The sequence below is a fragment of the Choristoneura fumiferana genome, chromosome 3, assembly GCF_025370935.1.
Source record: "Choristoneura fumiferana chromosome 3, NRCan_CFum_1, whole genome shotgun sequence".
In the NCBI taxonomy this organism is placed as follows: Eukaryota; Metazoa; Arthropoda; class Insecta; order Lepidoptera; family Tortricidae; genus Choristoneura; species Choristoneura fumiferana.
Genome location: NC_133474.1, coordinates 7649671 through 7667597, shown reverse-complemented (window position 1 = coordinate 7667597; position 17927 = coordinate 7649671). Strand labels below are relative to the sequence as shown.

Here is a 17927-nt window from a genome sequence, read left to right as displayed (position 1 = left end):
TTTGAACCAGAAGTCATATTGTATGCAGCACGGGCGCTTGCTATCGTGTCCATCTCTTTCTACCTTCTTCTTTTGGCAGAAAGATTTGGTGAGATTCTGAGTGCCTTGAACCTTGTGTGCATCTTGTACCTTGAATACGCAAGTGATTTTAAATACGCCAGTAATTCAGACATTTGTAAAGTTGTAATTTTTTAACATAATGTGAAATGATTTTAAAACGTTTTCTAATTATCTACTTAATAACTGTAATTTTAGTCCCAAACAAGCACATTTGTGTCTCCGTCGAAGCAATCAGTTCCTCATTATTCAATGTATGCTCTGAATTGTTGCCTCAGACAGACGGGGTACTCTTATTAAATTGTACAGGTAGATATAAATTCATTAGGAAATTTGATGGAAGTTGTTTAGACAAGGCGCGGTAACGACTCGCTTCGAGCCTTCGCGACGCCTTTAATGACATCGAAGTTGGTGGGTCCCGGTTTGCGTGCGCAATTCTTATTATTTCTTTATTACAAAGGAGTGCCTCATTAATTTGGCAGCCCCTCGAGGCTCTGACTCAGGGTTGAGGGAGTCGCGAACCCTTGACCTCGTTCGCGAGAGCCCGCAACACTGAACCGTTCCGAATTGAAATGGCAACGCGCCTTGCGATACATAATTAACGATCCTCATTACCGCTGCTGCGTGCTACTCCCTGCGCCCGCGCCGCGCGTGGCTTGCCCACAATGTACACGATAAACTTCTGCTAACGCCGCTCCTCTCACAACTGAATACACATAAAACTCCAACTTAGATCATTCCAGTCGAACACATAATTCCTAGACTCATCGTGCGAGCTAGACAGTTTCTATTATCCTTAATAGCGGCCGTAAGAGTTTCAAAACGGCTCAGTGAGAAACTTGTTCCGGGGAAGTGTTCGCAGGCCATGCAGAACCGGGAGAACTTCGATATTGAATGTCGCGTTTTATTGGACGAATTCGATTATCGCAAAGCGCAGCGCCGATGTACCGTGTAGTTTGTTGACGATAGTTATGCCAAACACAAGGCTGTGCCCTCATAGTTAAATAAGATACTGGTCGCCAATTATTGTCTGGTATTTGAATAGGACAGCTTCCGCGCTGGCCCGGCTGGCGGGCAATTTGTAACGCGTTGTCAATCAGCGCAGTGCTCAGACGGCCGCTGGAAACAGACACTGATTGGGCTTGATGTTGATTCAGTCTACTTGTAGTTTCTTTCACCGTGTTCGGCGCTCTAATTGAGCCATCGGCGTCGCGGCGCAGGCTGCCGCGGCCGCCCCGAGGAGCGCGTGTTAAGGAGGCTAATGAACGCAAGCGGCCGTACCGGGCAACGTGTCCGCGGACTCGTGCATTTTTAATGGCGCACGCTAGCACACCCACTATTAATATTTACCGAACACGTCAAGAGGGTGCACTTTACCTTTTAGTTAACTAGCGTCCGGCCGTTCATTAAATTTTCACGCGCGTCAGTTTCGGTCGAATTTTCCGCGGCGCTGACCGGCCCGAGCGGCCGATAACGAGCGCGGTCCACGCTGGCAGCTACCCGCGCCCCGCTCGACCCACCCAAATTTTATTAATAATAAACTGTAACTGAAACGGCAGCTTTGAAGTAAAAGAGCGACTCGAACGCTCGTTATCGAGAATTATGCAAAATCCTTTGACGTACAAAGATATTTCCCAGCTAAAGTTAATAGTAGCAGCCTTGCTCACTGGGAAACTATAACTACTACATATGGATACTTTGTGAAATTTGAAAAAATTGATTCGTTAAAATAACGTTTGAATTTTTTGCGTAATAACTATAAAAAGGCCATATTTAATTTAAAAATAACAATCTTTTATCACAGTTAAAATTACAATTCCAATCATCGACAAATCTATCAAAAAATCCTGCTGTGTATATCGGCAGATAGAGCTACTACGTCAGTGTGCCACCACCACCAGAACCAGAACCAGTTCAATTGCAAGAAATCAAAAGCACAGCTATAGTAAAAATTATTCATTGATGCATCTCGATAATGAGGAACGGGTGACCGCGAAGGCTACCGCGCTACGCGTGCGTGCCGCCCGCGCATGAATAACGAATGAGCGCAGCAGCGCCCGCGCACGCAACCCAACAAACTGCCGCGGCGCACGCGACCTACCCCCGCCCTTATTTATTGCCACCCCCACCATGCAACCCCGCACTATCAGTCTTATCTTACCTTTCCCCATCTTTACACTTTCTTCTGCGCTTCCAACGGCGCCAACGTATTACACAAATTATGCGCCGCCAATGAGCGTTATTTATAAACTGTTAAAGTACCGGTGATTAATTGTAGCAAATTGGAACATGAACTGATTATTTATGGGAACCAATGCTATCCTGATATTGTTGTAAATGTAAGCTAAATATTACACGTATTAATTCTCTTCCTTTAATAAGGCAATCTGCAATGTACTATTCCACGAAACAAGACGCCCCAATTTAGACTGGCCTACCTAAAATAAACCACTCAGTATTAATAACTCAAGAGCTCCAGACGCAAACAAAATAGTTGTATTACATAACAAGGGTAAGAACGTTCACGGAGTGGAAGGTAAATTTATAAATAGGTAATGAACAGCGAAGGAGTCTGTCCGAAGCTCATAAGCAGGCCCTTCTGTCGCCACAAGTGCAATATCGTCCGAATATCGCTCGGCTGTTTGCTAACCGCTCCACGGCACGCCGCCTACAACTATTAAATTATTTAGGCCCGGTCTTGTATTGTCTCGCGGATGTCGGCCGAGCCCGATTGTCGCCGGATCGGCCGGAGCGCCGCCAATATAAACAGTCGTTAGTGTTGTTACAAGTTACAATCCAATGGGAATGTCCCGAATGTGCGAGTATCGCTCGGTAGGAATCGTTCTGTATTGAGTTAGTGCCCGGATGCGTCGCAGCATGTTTGCTCTGCCGGTTAATGGAATGCCGATGGGCCATTGTGCGCGGGGAGGCGTTTTCTATTCAATGACGATATTAAATTGAACGGATGTGTAAATGCATTTCTTGGAAGGGTTGCTATTTGATCATTTTGAGAAATTGTTAACATAATTAAAGTATTGTTGCTAGAGTATTGTACCGGTTAGCGATTTACATTAGTGTGAACAAAGCAGTATGTAGAATCATGTAGATATACAGTTTCTTATGCGACTCTAGTACTATAGGTACCTATATCATTTATTCTGTTATTCATTCTTCGCGAAGATTATTTCTAGCTGCACGCAAACTTCGTCAGTGGTTCATGCTTTTAAGTATTGTCTAGTCTTGGATCTAAACAGCATTCTAGATGCTGTTTTATTTCCTTGAGATACTATGACGTAGTTTTACAACAGCCGAACAAAATAATCGACGCGAAAAACGTAAGGGGTTATCAAAAGAAAGTGGATTGAGGTAGGTCAAGAGCACTGTAGTATCCTCGTACGATATTTTTGAAATTCATATGCTTCGAACATCAATATAATATGTATGTGAAACTACTAGTTATCTCGTTCGTTTGTCGCTAAGAAAACTTAATTTATCTACATAAATGAGCAGAGAAAACAGCGAGTTACAAAATTGTCTCGAACATTTTGTCTAATTTAAACGAAATTACATGTACATTACGTGTATTCCCTTGCAAATTAATATTAACCGTCTCTTTCTTTTCGTTTCGTCGGGGCAGGTTGGTGAATCGCTTCCAATATCGTATATCGGTCATTAGAGTGCAGCCAAAGGTCCGGAGCTGACCCGGCCGACCTCCGTGCTGTATTTACGCACCAATGCTTCATGTTTACGACGGGGTGCTTTACTGCTCTTAATTTAGACGTTATAGTCAATATTTTATAGGTACGTGCTAACTTGAGCGGATAGCGACGTTTTTTACTGGCGCTAACATTTCATGCAAAGTTTCTTGCGCATTTTTGCTGCGCCTAAAAATTTAGTTCGTTAAATCTAACGACATTACTTTATAAGATACCATTTCGATAACCAGTGTCCATTAATAAAACGCGCATAACATCTGTAAGAATAATTTATACATTCAGTTAATCATTTACGACTACAGAATTGCATAATTCCCAGTGTAAACCGAATGTCGACTGTGTTTCATCCGCAGAGAATGGGACGCATTCGGCTGGGTAAGTTTCAATAGCGGACGTATTAGTTTGAAACCTAATTGTTTCGCCGCCCTGCGACGGCGCCGCCGCAGTCGCAATATGTCGTCCACAAATATGCATTGTTTAATTAACGCCATACCGAACTCATAATCCGACAGTAATAAATTAGCAACACGGATCCGTCCGTCTGTAATTAGCTTCGCAATTATCGCGGCCCGTTTGAATTTCATTAATGCCGAAAGTATGGTCTAGGTGAGCGTGATTTATTGCGCGGCAGTGTCTTAGCGTTAGCAACGTAATTAATAACGCATTACACCTGCGTGTAGGTACCACCCGCGTCCCGCGCCGACAAGCCGGAGTGTCAATTACGCAGCGCGCGCGCGGCCGGCGCGCCTGCCGCCTCGTGCCGCAACAAATAAATTAATCAACTACAAGATCCTCATATTGTTCCCCCGATCCATTATTAGGCAATAAGCGCGTTTTCCACGCCCGCCGAGCGGACGTAATTGGAAACCCTATACGGCTATTTAATTTACCTAGCCGCCTGAGCCGCACCACCTGGCTCGATGGCGAAACAATTGCCGCTCGCCTAATTATATTTTAATCGCAACAGGCCCCCCTCCTTGCGCCGCCCGCGGCCGCGCCACTAATTCATTTGTACGACGAGCCTCGTCCACTCCGCCTCGAGCCAAACTGTTTATTCTCATAGGAGAGTTTAGGTCTCCTAAAGCGTTACCGACGCCTAAACATATTAACCGAAACGTTTACGTTAAGGGTTTAATTATGCATTTTACGGTCTAGCGTACAATCGCGTCAACTTAATTAACTCGTGCACATTGTTTAGAGACTTATATATACCATTTAATTTATGCATTAAGTTTCAACTTGTCCTTTTAATCTCGTTTGTCGTATTAATATGAAAAGGTGGATAGAGGAAACGTCTCGTACGCGCACTAACTTGCCCCGAGTTGATCAAGTGCAATAAATATTAAAGTTACAATATCATTGTTGGAACACCCGTACCGGGTACCACGCGCGGTTGTTCCCGCCAACTATACCAATTGTGTCGAGCTCTTTGTTCGTGGCATTCAACTATAAAACTGCTCCAACAACTACAAGGGTATACACGCTGGTATTTAATTGTAGCTATCAGAGTAATAAGTGAATTATAGAGGTCATGTATCAGAAGCTGATTACTCGGCGTGAAATGAATTTCTTGGGTGACGTGCGAACGGCTGCACCGCGACGTGGTTCCTCCGAGCTGGATTTATAATGTTTTGACGCATGCACAAACGTGCCGATCACAGGAAATAAAAAAAGTATTGCATACTTATCAATTGAAACTGAAGTGGCAGTGGGCGGGGCACATTGCGCGCAGGACTGATGGCCGATGGGGTCAGAAGGTTCTGGAATGGCGTCTGCGGACCGGGAGACGAGCTGTCGGTAAGCCTCCAACAAGATGGAGCGAAGATCTGGTTAAGATTGCGGGATCGCGGTGGATGCGGAAAGCACAAGACCGGTCTGAGTGGAGAGCCTTGAGCTTATAGGGAGGCCTACTCGTATGTCCAGCAGTGGACGTCTTTCGGCTGACATGATGATGATGATGATGATGATGACATTGAACTTCTAAATCACATTTTGTCATTACCTACTTACAAGACTACTTACGTAACGTGTAGTCGAAACATTATTTATTATTTTATTTGTTGCCACTTTGCCGAACAACTAGCAGTTCAAGTGAAACACTTACGACTTCTCTGACATAATTACGACCGAATGGAACATCTGCTACTTTACAACCACTACTTTGCAGACGGCTGAGGAGTAAAAACGTAGTAAATCTAAGGAAGTTGTTCGGGAGGCGGCGGCACGGCGGACGTGTGATACGATTTAGCACGGAACTGCTCTTGCGCCCACTCCGTATTAGCGTGAAAGCCTCCTCGGCGGCCGCGCGGGCTGCGCATTGCCCATTAGCGTGATTAGAGAGCCGTCCCGCCCCGCCGCGAATTCTTTAGTCCTCTCATCTCATAATAGATACTACATATTTCATTATTTATGTAAGCTCTGTTTTACTTCAATCTACTCTCCGGATATTACACACAATATTTATTTTGTACACATGTGGCTGACTCAAACATTACGTGTTAGGTAGGTACATATAAATAATTTAAGTAAATAGTAACAGTACCTAAGGTATTCAAATAAGAAATTCTTGATTGGATGTTTTCTTATAAGTGGTTTGTGTTGTTCTCAGATGATGGCGTGTTCGTACCTGAGCGCGGCCGGCATGAAGCCGGAGCTGGACGCGGCGTGCTGGGCACCCGCGGCGGGCGCGCCGGCGCCAGCGCAGCCGTGCCCGCGCGCGCCGGCGCCCTGCCCCCTGCTCCCACCCGAGCCGGCCCTCGACCTCAGCACGGGCCCTCTCCTGTCGCGGCTGCCCTCAGAAGACTCCCAGTGACAGTGTTGTGCCAGACGATCAATAAAATTATTACTAAACGCGTCAGGTGATAGCCATAATTAATTTAACGAAGGAGCGGTCAGTAATAATTTTACAGTGAACTGTTAAGTAAAATTTTAGTATCGTACATATTTAATTTCGGTTGTGAAAATGGCAATTTATGTAACACTTATTCGCTTTAATGGTATTTCCCATTAAACTCTGGTATGTAGTAGGTACTTAAGCGTTAGACGGACGAGATGTGTTAAACACGACACGTTGTTTCTACTAATAAAAGTGATAATGAGACGTTAACGTATGAAAACGATGACAACATATCGTATTTTATTTAGTAACACATTGTTTCTCAGCATGTTTGTCAGTTGATGCCTTTTATACATAGCCGATATGCTAAGTACTAGATTTCTACGCTACCGAAGTAATTCTAAAACCAACTCCCTGACCACCGTGCTTTCCTGCATTTAATTGAACAGTTTCGGCAGGTGTGATACAGACAGTAACAACTTCTAAATACACGTTGCTCTGTGCTCAGTAAAATTTAGAATTCTACCTGCTCGTCTGTATCGTTAAAGTGTCATAAATATAAACCATAAGCTAAAACCAATTATTATTACATTAATAATGATTGAACTTCATGAGTCAAAGCTTAATATTATATCATTTTCCAGTTTCACTTAAAACCATGATCATTTTGTAGTTAGATAGAACTTTTTACTTAAGTTTTAAACAGCGTTTGGTCCTGCATTTAAATCTAGTGTTTTTAATGCTGGATCAAACCGGACTGTTTGTGATCAAACCGATATATGTTATTTCTATCGATTGGTCGCCGTTTAAGTTAATCAGCAACAAATGAAATGCTCCTCGGTAACGTGTATCCTCAGCGTGGTTGTTCATTGGCGTAGAATAACGTTCTTGCCGGTGTTTATAATTATTTATTGTAATCTTCCTTATTTTAAAATCTTGTTTTTTATGCACGCGTCTCTGTGATTTGCTATCATGCTATGTAAATAATTAATTCTCGAATAAATTTGTTATTTCGTATATAAACGACGAGCTGTTACTTAACTTCGATACGAGCCCGTTAATATTATTCTTTTAAATTGTAAATATTAGTGTACACAACTAGATATAAGTAGACATCTTGTACCTAAAACTTTAGGAGCAGAACTTCGTAGCAATAATTTTGATGCCAACATCTTTGAAGTTTAAAATTCGATTTACTAACGTTCTCTGTATATATTGAACTAAGTTTTATCATCAACAATATTTGTTTGATTCAAAAATTTAAATGTAAACCTACAGTTAAAGTAAGTAAGTTATCGTAAACGCTAACATTCCCTTTCGTGTATACCTACTTTATATAGCACTTGAACTGTGTAAAAATACTATATCTGTTATTTTGTTTTAGAGCAATCTTGAAAAACGTAGTTACTACTTGATTCACACTCTTCGTAACATTAATTTAATTATACATGAGTCAATTGTTGTATGTTTACGATTTGAGAGTCCATATTTAACTAATATCGTCATACTTATCTAAATACTGCGTTTCCTTTGAAGCAGAAAGAGTTTGAGACGTGATCGTGATATTATTATTATATATTATTATCACATTATCTACAAGGTGATCAGGCACTATGGATTTCAACCACTGACAGGACAGCTAAACACCTTTACGTCAAAAAAACGGTTCTGTCAACACATCTGATAGGTCAGATCAGATAGGTATATATAGGTAGTGCCAAGAGAGTTGAAGTAAATGATTACACAAACAGCTAATTACATGAAGAACTGATTATATAAAAGGAGAATGAAATAAATAAATGAGTGAACTTTAAAATCCCACTGTCATTACGAGTACATGACATGTTCTTGTGTACGTGACCTCAACTCTGGTGGCACTACCTATATACGCTGCCGCCCGACGACTTATGATTAGTCTGTCCATTTTCGTGATCGTCAAACATCAATGCCTTACGCCAGATTGTTGCCAGATCGATTTTCTTGCAAAAAGTATAACATTAGGCGTCTAAAATGACTTCAAATAAAGCGGTTGGCATCTGCTCTGCACGTCTCCACGCGTATTCGTCTGAATGAAAACGCACACTCAATCCTCAATTAACCTTTATCTCTACTGACAACATTTTTGAGTGTATAAATTCATCAATGTTATGATCAAAATAATATATTATCTGGATGCTATGTATGTAATGTTAGCGTTTAGTGAGTCTTGCCATTTAACAATACGTTATTGTATAAGAAACGGCCCCGACTTCAGGCACAGATAACTTGTGACAAACAACTAAAGTACTAAAGTGATTGAAACCAAAAGGCCATTTTTTAGCTTTTTACATCCGAATTTTACAGTATTTTTTGTATCCATTAGGGGAGACCGAGGAGAGTTGTGACAGCGTCGATATTTTGGAACTTATTAACTGCTAGCGAGCTCGCAATAGCGCGCGTTTTTTAGTTCAAGTCTCGAGCTAGGAAACGCGCCTTGTTGCGAGATTGCTAGCAGCCTAGCAGTTAATAGGTTACCGAAAATCGACGTTGTCACTACTCTCCTCTGTCACAACTCTCCTCGGTCTCCCCGACGTGACCTGAACCCGCCAAGTCGTTAAAATAACACATATATATTTCGTTTGTCCTGAAGTCAAAGGCAGGTTTTCTAGAACAGTTATGGTGTTACCAGTACCTACACAAAGAAAGAACATTGCAACTAGCCTAAGAAAGTCGGCGATGGAAGGAGAAAATAAAAATTTTGTAAATTAATCTTTTGTTTTTCTTGCTCACTTTAATCTCGTTTTGATAACTATTCCTAAGTAAGTAAAAATGGAAAAAAAAGATAATTATGATAAAATTTAAGGAACTAAAAAAAGTTCTGCTCACCCGTTTTTAGTTCATTGATATGGACCTCCGCAAAGTAACGCTTGATTCAATAAATAATGATAAAATTTCATTGAAATCAATGTACAGAACATAACGTACGAGTTTAACATGCTTACCTACTCCACTATCCTACTCGTACCCCTCTTATTCATAAAAAAAATACAATCAGTTACAATTACAAATAAACTTATGGTAATGAGTTGGTTGGTTGGAGAAAAAGAAAATAGACGCCTTGGAAATGTGGTGTTGAAGAAAAATGCTTAACATATCATAGACGCAATTTAGGACCAACGTCTCCATTATCCAGGAACTCAACATCAAGAAACGTCTTTCTTCCATCGTACAGGGCCGTATTCCCTCTTTCTTCGGACACGTCTCGGTGGTAGGTAGGTACAGGGTAAAGTTGAAGGCACAAGAGCACGAGGCAGATCGCCTATGCGCTGGACCGACCAAATAAAGGCAGTACTTGGCAGTTCGCTGCATGAATGCACTAGGAAGGCAACAGTGAGAGAGGAATGGCGACGGATAGTGCGCCGTATCACCACCCCGTATATATGACGACCACGACCACTCTGTCAAGAGTGTAACGACTAGGAAGGAATGAGTTGGTTAAGTTCTACGGAACAAAAACAGTTCGAAAAGTTAGGCAGCTATACCACTTTCAAACATGTGAATTGAATTGCTAGTGGTAACTTGTATTAATTAACTTTTGGTATTAAGCAAGATTCCTAAGATGATGGATGCTTTTATGGGTCTATGGGTATTTATGGGTCCAAACATAATGCTGAGTGGGCCCCAATTTATACTATTCGATGTCTTTTTTTATATATTTTTTAAATAACGTCTCGTAAAAATAAATGTCTGTCTGTCTGTCTCTCTCTCTCTCTCTCTTAACTCTTCACTTTGCTAAAAAATTGATCAAAACCGGCAATTGCTTGATATTACACTGTTCGGATGGTCTGTCGGCGCTTACATCATGTTTAGTTCCTTACCTCATGACCTCGTATTATTTAGGTTTTACTGAAAGTGCTAAGGACTTGTGGTACCTAGCAAAGTTGCTTCCATAACAAACGTCTACCCTGCAGAATAGATTAACAGCACGCAATCACAACTGCAAACACCTGGCGGTAAATTAGTTTAGGTATATAACCGGATAGCTTTACTACTAGTAATCTGTATAGGAACTTCTTAACCAGGTTAAAGTAATAGATGAATAACTGCGTCTGGAGTTAAAAAGTGGACGTAAAATTCGATAATGCCCTTAATAGTTACTACAGCTATTCAAATAAGGAACGAAATTAAATAACTTTGTCTGCCTCACTCGTAAAATGGTGACTAAAATCTGCACATAAGTAAATGAAGGTAATATGTATAGGTTCCAAAAACGGATAAATTTAGGTCTATTTTGGGCTCTATAACTTCGCGATTCACTGTTCTACATATAACAAAGTTCTATGTTCTGTATAGAACAAATTGGAAGTGCCCTTAATTATGGCCTAATTTTATTGATATGGCCTCTATGAACAAATAGGTAGGTACAGTATAACTAGAATCTTAATATATAACAAAGAAAAAGAAAACCGATCTACTCGTAATGTTTCGAGTTCTGAACGATATTAGCAAACTAGTACCAAGAGTCGTTAGTTTTTTTTTCTCATTTATCGGTCTATATCCGGTTGAATAGGTAGATCTTATAAAATTAACAACTCTTTTCAATTCATCAAACAATACCTCTGATTTCTCATCAATTTATAATTTTGACGAAGTTCCCGTGTAAACAAGGCTAGCAAAAGTAAAACAATCCGAAGAAAAATCAGAAGTATTATTTTTACCAAACCAGTATTAATTTTATTGTAATTTATGGCAGACTGTGGAGACCGTTTTCAACAAAAAACACGGGATGCAAGCAAGAAAACAGCTGGTCAATACTGCTTAACATTGCAAATTGAACGATTATGTAAACAAGCCTTTCCGTAGCCTTTTTTGGTGGCGTCATGACATAATGAGCGGGCGCAATACTTAATTAAGTATTGAAAAATATTTCAATTTCAATTCAGTTGAGACAAATTTAAATAACACTGTCCCGCAGCCGTTATAATTCAACAGCGGGATGTATTTCAAGCTTAGAAATATTTTATTTTAAATTTATTAAGTGCCTATCTTATACAGACCAATCAAAACCAATTAAAAGGTTGCCACGCCTTCAGTCAGACACAATATTCAATTGCATTAAAAGAAAGCTGACTTTCTACTATTACATCTCTTAGGCCTAATTGGGACTTTTGGGACTATGTTCCTCTACCTATATCGATCTAAATCTGAAGAAAACTTAGAAAACCCTAAAAAGTACCTAATTTGGTCTTTAAACATTGCAAAAAGCCGAATTCAAAATCAACCCCAATTGAGTCAAAATGCCTGCTATAAATAAAATTAAAAAGACACAACAGAATAAACTATAAGCCGTAAATAAATAACCAAGCTTAAACGGTGTAAATAAGTTATATGTTTTTGGGATGCTCCTCTATTATTATTTTATAGGTATTGTGTAGTTGTACACATTCATACAGAAATGCTCCGGTACAGTCGAACGCACTTCACGCCTATCGGACACGAATTTTGGCAGTACAGAAATGGCCGGTATACGCTTCACGCCTATTTACGAGGGGTTATGCACTGGTAACCACTTGCGAATTACGTTATTGCACATCGATCTTGTAATATTTTCTCAATAGGCTATTTTCTTAAACATTTTTGTAAGTCCTTCAGTTAGATTATTCGAAAATATTGGACACGTAGGTACCTATTTTGTTTCTTTTGTCAGTTACACAAAAAGTTATGAAAATATAGCCAGTTAAAGTTACGCGTGCCCTCAAGATGTAAGTAGTTGATCCAATTTGCAAGTTTAAGCAGAATAAATGATAGCAAATTAAATAAATTAATGTCACAAATAAATTCATCATCATCATCCCAGCGGAATAATTAATTAAATTTAGACTATATATGTTTTTATAATTATTACAATAAAATTCTAAATTCTACCTTAACGGATGTAATTAATGCCATAAAACAAATAAAAACAATTTGACTAGTTGAGCAAATTATCAAAAATATACTTTTCTTGTTCTTATTTTATTAAACTTACCTACTTACCTTTTAGGCAGCACGCACTGGGCGCACTAATGATATTTTGTGGCAGTCTGATCTCGCTGTCTTTACAATGAGAAAAACCAGACCACATGACGTCGAAGAACCTTTCATAAATCACTTATTAGTTAATTTGGGGGACTTTTTTTCAAACCCTTTTGTGACATTGTGGTACATATTTTTGAAACTTTTAATAAGTAGGTACATATTTTTACACTTGACTGTAGCTACTTACTGCGAGCACGCATAGAAATTATCACTCATTCATTCAAAATCGATCTAACTATGTTGACAGCAGCTAAGGATTAATGAAGTACCTACTTGATGTCGAAATTTCAGTTATACAGGGTGTAACATTCATATCGGTCAGTCATTATGGGAAAGTCTGAAACTATAATACATACGAAGGTCCGTTCTTAGGAACCATATCATCGATTTTAAAATAACAAGAAAAACTGCATCCATACATTTTCAAAAACTTGTACTCAGCTCGGGAATCGAACCCGGATGTTTTGAAAAATAAAACTTACATTATTAAAGAATATGAAATACAATTTTACAATGAAATTTTATTCATTATAGATTATCGTACTTAATTACTGGCACTTGAGGTAGGTATTCCATCTTAGGCCTCTAGGTTGGCAACGCATCTGCAATACCCCTGGTCTTGCAGATGTTTATGGGCGGTGGTGATCTCTTACCATCAGGAGACCCACTTGCTCGTTTTCCATCCAGTGGAATAAAATAAATAAATCATAGTAACATTTATTGCTTATGACCTGCACTACCGATATCGAAATAGAAATAAAGTACGTTTTATTTTTCAAAATGACCGGGCTCGATTCCCGAATTGAGTAAGTTTTTTTTGTAAATGTATGAATGCAGTTTTTCTTCTTATTAAAATCAAAGATATGGTTCCTAAGAACAGATCGTTAAGAATAGATAGTTTCAGACTTTCCCATACTGACCGATATGAATGTTACGCGTGTATTAGTATCATACAGTTTGAATAGTAAAACCGACATAATATATGGCAAGGTTGGTACATATACATATGTTCAGTTACATTCGGTGCCTGATACTTAAACAGCTTTGCGGATGTTGATGGTGGAGGACCCGAACAATGGGTGCATGGGTGGCCACTGGCCAGTAGCGTCAGTGAGGTGTATGACTTCTCAGAAACAAGAATGTTGACAAAACATTACCAACGCGAATAAAACATGCAGGGAGGGTTTAAGTACCTAGGTTTTAGATACCAAATTCCATAGATAATTGATAACAAACGGTCAAACTTAAGTAAAGAATTAGTTATCAAAATAGCTATAATATCGGTAATAAAATCGGCCTAATACGTACGTACTGCTAATTATTAGATGTTGCTCTTTTCAGAACGAGAGAGCTGGGTTGTAGTTCTCACGCTGACCCAGTGGGAATTGGGAACTTCACGCAACACTGAATTGCGTTGCAGGTTTCCTCGCGATGTTTTCCATCGCTATAAAACTCGTGGTGAATTTCAGATGTTATTGCACAACGTGAATTCTAATTTCTAAAAACCGGCCAAGAGCGTGTCGGACACGCCCAAAATAGGGTTCCGTAGCCATTACGAAAAAATTAAGTAATATTTTTATACGAAATCTTCCAAGTGTAGGTATATTTTATACCTTAGGCTGCTATTTAAGAGTAAAACTACTAATAATTCTCAAGCAAACTTAGCCGTATAGTTTTCCTTCAAAGTTTGATATTATACTTACTACCATCCTGAATTTTTTCAAATTTTTCCACCCACCGGTTTAGATTTTAGAGGGGGGGGACACTCGATTGTAATGAAAATTAGCACTTTAAATTTGAATATATCGCAAAAAAATCAATGAATCGAAAAATTGTCTTAGCAAACCCCATGGTTTTCAAAGACCTATCCAATGATACCCCACAATATAGGGTTGGATGAGAAAAAAAATCACCCCCACTTTACGTCTATGGGAGGTACCCTAAAAAAATTATTTTTAGTTTTTTATTGTACTATTTTGTCGGCATAGTTTACATATATATCCGTGCAAAACTACAGCTTTCTAGCATTGATAGTCCCTGAGCAAAGCCGGGGACGGATGGACAGACAGACATGACGAAACTATAAGGGTTCCGTTTTTGCCATTTTGGCTCCGGAACCCTAAAAACTCAAGACGTGCTAGCATGCGTTTGAACTCCTTTGCTTGAGAGGGCATAGGTTAAACCACTTGGCTACCGTGGCTTACAAAATTATAATAATAAATTATACCATAAGTATTTTATTATACTGGGAAATCTTTTTAGAATACCTAAACCTATCACCTTTCTTTCACACAAACATCACGCGCCTGTATTCCCAAATGGGGTAGGCAGAGCACACGAAACGTTACCGCTTCGGAGCCACTTTTAGCAATTTTAGGTTTTAAGTTTGACAAAAACTTTTCTTTCACTATTAAAAAGACTGGGAGGTACTTAAAATAAAAGGGCATTGAAACATAACAGTGAATTAACTGACAAATGTATGTGGGTATAATTAATAATAACTCTTCATTTTTTAATTGTGGGTAAAAAAGCATATTTTCACATTCGTTACTCAAGAGGTCGATTGTTGGGCGTCCAATTGTCGTCAATATTTGTAATTCAAACCAAAAACTCATTCAATTGATATCAAATTAATTGGAGCCAAAATCTACGTATCCACATGCCCCGAGCGGTACCAATTACGCAGCGGTGCTTCCTTCCTGCAGTCATCAGCCACCATCAAATATGTAATGGCCGTAAGGATGGCAAAAAAAAATGGTGAATGGCAAAATGGCGGATGGCGAAATGGCGCGAATCGTGACGGACGCGTGGACTCCACGATGAATGAATGATGGGTCCGCACGTCGAGTACCTAATCAATAGCCGTACCCTATAGCCTGCAATATTCATGCGGGTAATGGCCGAAACTACTCGTCTCTTGGATGGCGAACGGTGAACTAGCGGGCAAAGGAAAACTGATTGTGCAGCACTTACTCGTAACAATTACATTTTTAATACAAAAAACTGGCCAAGAGCGTGTCGTACACGCCCAGGATAGGGTTCCGTAGCCATTACGAAAAAATTTCGTTTTGTGTAACTAAATCTTCCAAGTTTAGGTATATTTCATACCCTAGGCTGCTACTTACTCTTAAACTACTAATAATTCTCAAGCCGCTATAACTTTCCTTGTAAATTTGATATATTTACTACCATTTTGAATTTTTTCAAATTTTTCCACCCAACAGTTTAGATTTTAGAGGGGGGGACGCTCGATTTCAATGAAAATTTGCACTTTAAAGTTGAATATTTCGCAAACAGATCACTGAATAGAAAAATTGTCTTAGCAACCCCCAATGGTTTTAAAAGACCAATCCAACGATACCCCACAATATAGGGTTAGTCGAGAAAAAAAAATCATCCCCAGTTTACGACTATGGGAGGTACCCTAAAAAATTTTTTTTTCCTTTTTTTTATTGTACCACTTTGTCGGCGTATATGTATATTCATGTCAAATTACAGCTTTCTAGTACTAACGGTCTCTGAGCTTACCCGCGGACAGACAGACGGACAGACATGGCGAAACTATAAGGGTTCCTAGTTGACTACGGAACCCTAAAAATTGGCAAGTAGTTATGACGGAGTTCCATCTTGAAGACTTTACGATTACATGGAATCTAGTCATAGGCTAGAAAGGTGCCAAATTAAATAAGTTACGTACGAGTGCATATAGTCAAAACTATTTTTTTGCGAGGGAATCCGTGAATAACTTATAATATTAAACATTCGGAAAGAGTTGAAGGCATGTCAAGTTTGGTTCGAGGCATGTACCTAGACGCAGCCCAGGGCCGTGCTTATCGTTAGTCGGTAAGGGTCACTCGGCCGGACATGTCCCCACTACAGTCTGCATAAAAAGTTTTACTAACTCACCTAATTTAAGAAATAAAGTTTAAGGGCCTTAAAATCTCATGGTATTTTCCTTTTTGAACTCGCAAATTACAAAAATACTGATTATTCAAGTGGTTCGACTAGTGTGGTTTAAATAAAGATAAGGAAAGTAATAAAATATCTTTGATCTATATACCTACTTGATTAAAATATTCAACATTCAAGTGAATTCGTTCACTGTTTTTTTTCCGTGATGTGGTGCACTAATATTGAATTTGCCATATTTAGTTAGCCTTAATTGAATAAAGATAAGTATTTTGACTTTGACTTTGACTTTGAATATGAACAAAAGCAATAAATATGACATCTTGTTTACCTCAATTCGTTAGAGATATTCCTTGTAAAACAATTGTTGTCGAAAAGGCAGAACAGAATAATGTTAATTAACGTACACATCAACACAAAACACAAACAAACACCCAATAAAGAAATGCAGCAATGTCCGAACCATGTAGCAAGCAACAGTAAAACGACTAATTTTGTAAGCACATTAGAAATGCTAACAAAACTTTTTGTATCACCGTACGCTGTCTTTCAGCTTATTATGATACGATAATAATGTTAGCATATACATCATTATGCGAGCACCGGGCAGCCAGCCATGGTTAACATGTCTGCACTGACTTTACATAACGTAGACCATCTTTAAAATGACGTATTTTCTTCACTAATGAACATTGAACAGGGCTCGCGTGGTCGAGTTTATTTATATCTACTTATTACAAATTACAGCGACCCCGGGGGGCAATATTAGTAAACTAAAACTTCTACTTTAATTGGGTTGAAAAATACTTGTTCAGCATTTTATTGAGTAAAAAACTACATCAACATAATTTCTTGAGTCAATACTCCTATGATATTTTGCATTTGTAGTAGAAGGAACAGCGAAAAAGGCGGACTATGACTGAAAACTTGATACATTACACTATTATTAATCTGCATAGCCACATAAACTTTCAGGTGATATTATAATTTAATTCTAAATTATAATGTAGAGCTGAAAACCAATGTATCGATAAAATTAAGGTACGTTAATGATAGAAAAATTACTTAATTTACAATGTACTTATTTACTTTAAGGTTTAAATGCCGATCATAATGCATAATATAGTAGGTAGGGACACTAAAATCGTATACTAACTGCTAAGTAGTTCTAATTTTTTACGCTAACAGTAAGTAGTTTATATTCAAGTTTGCAGCTTCCAAACACTTGTGCTAGCCTGGTGCCAGCAGGTACGACTAATTCATCATCGTATAGCTGAAATGACTGAGCCAGAGACTTATTGAAGCACGCCGAAGACCGAAAAAAATATGGAAATACACATTGAATAGGTATA

General features: G+C 39.1%; 1 protein-coding gene across 4 annotated transcripts in view; it reads left to right on the top strand.

Annotated features, from left to right (window-relative positions):
- LOC141426453 (LIM domain transcription factor LMO4) overlaps positions 1-9357 on the top strand; it is a 186135-nt gene extending 176778 nt beyond the window's left edge. For all 4 annotated transcript variants that reach the window (XM_074085360.1, XM_074085359.1, XM_074085361.1 and 1 more), the window contains one exon: positions 6382-9357. The gene's annotated coding sequence lies outside the window, so the exon portion shown is untranslated. The remainder of the gene's footprint in view (positions 1-6381) is intronic.
- Positions 9358-17927: the final 8570 nt, after the last annotated feature.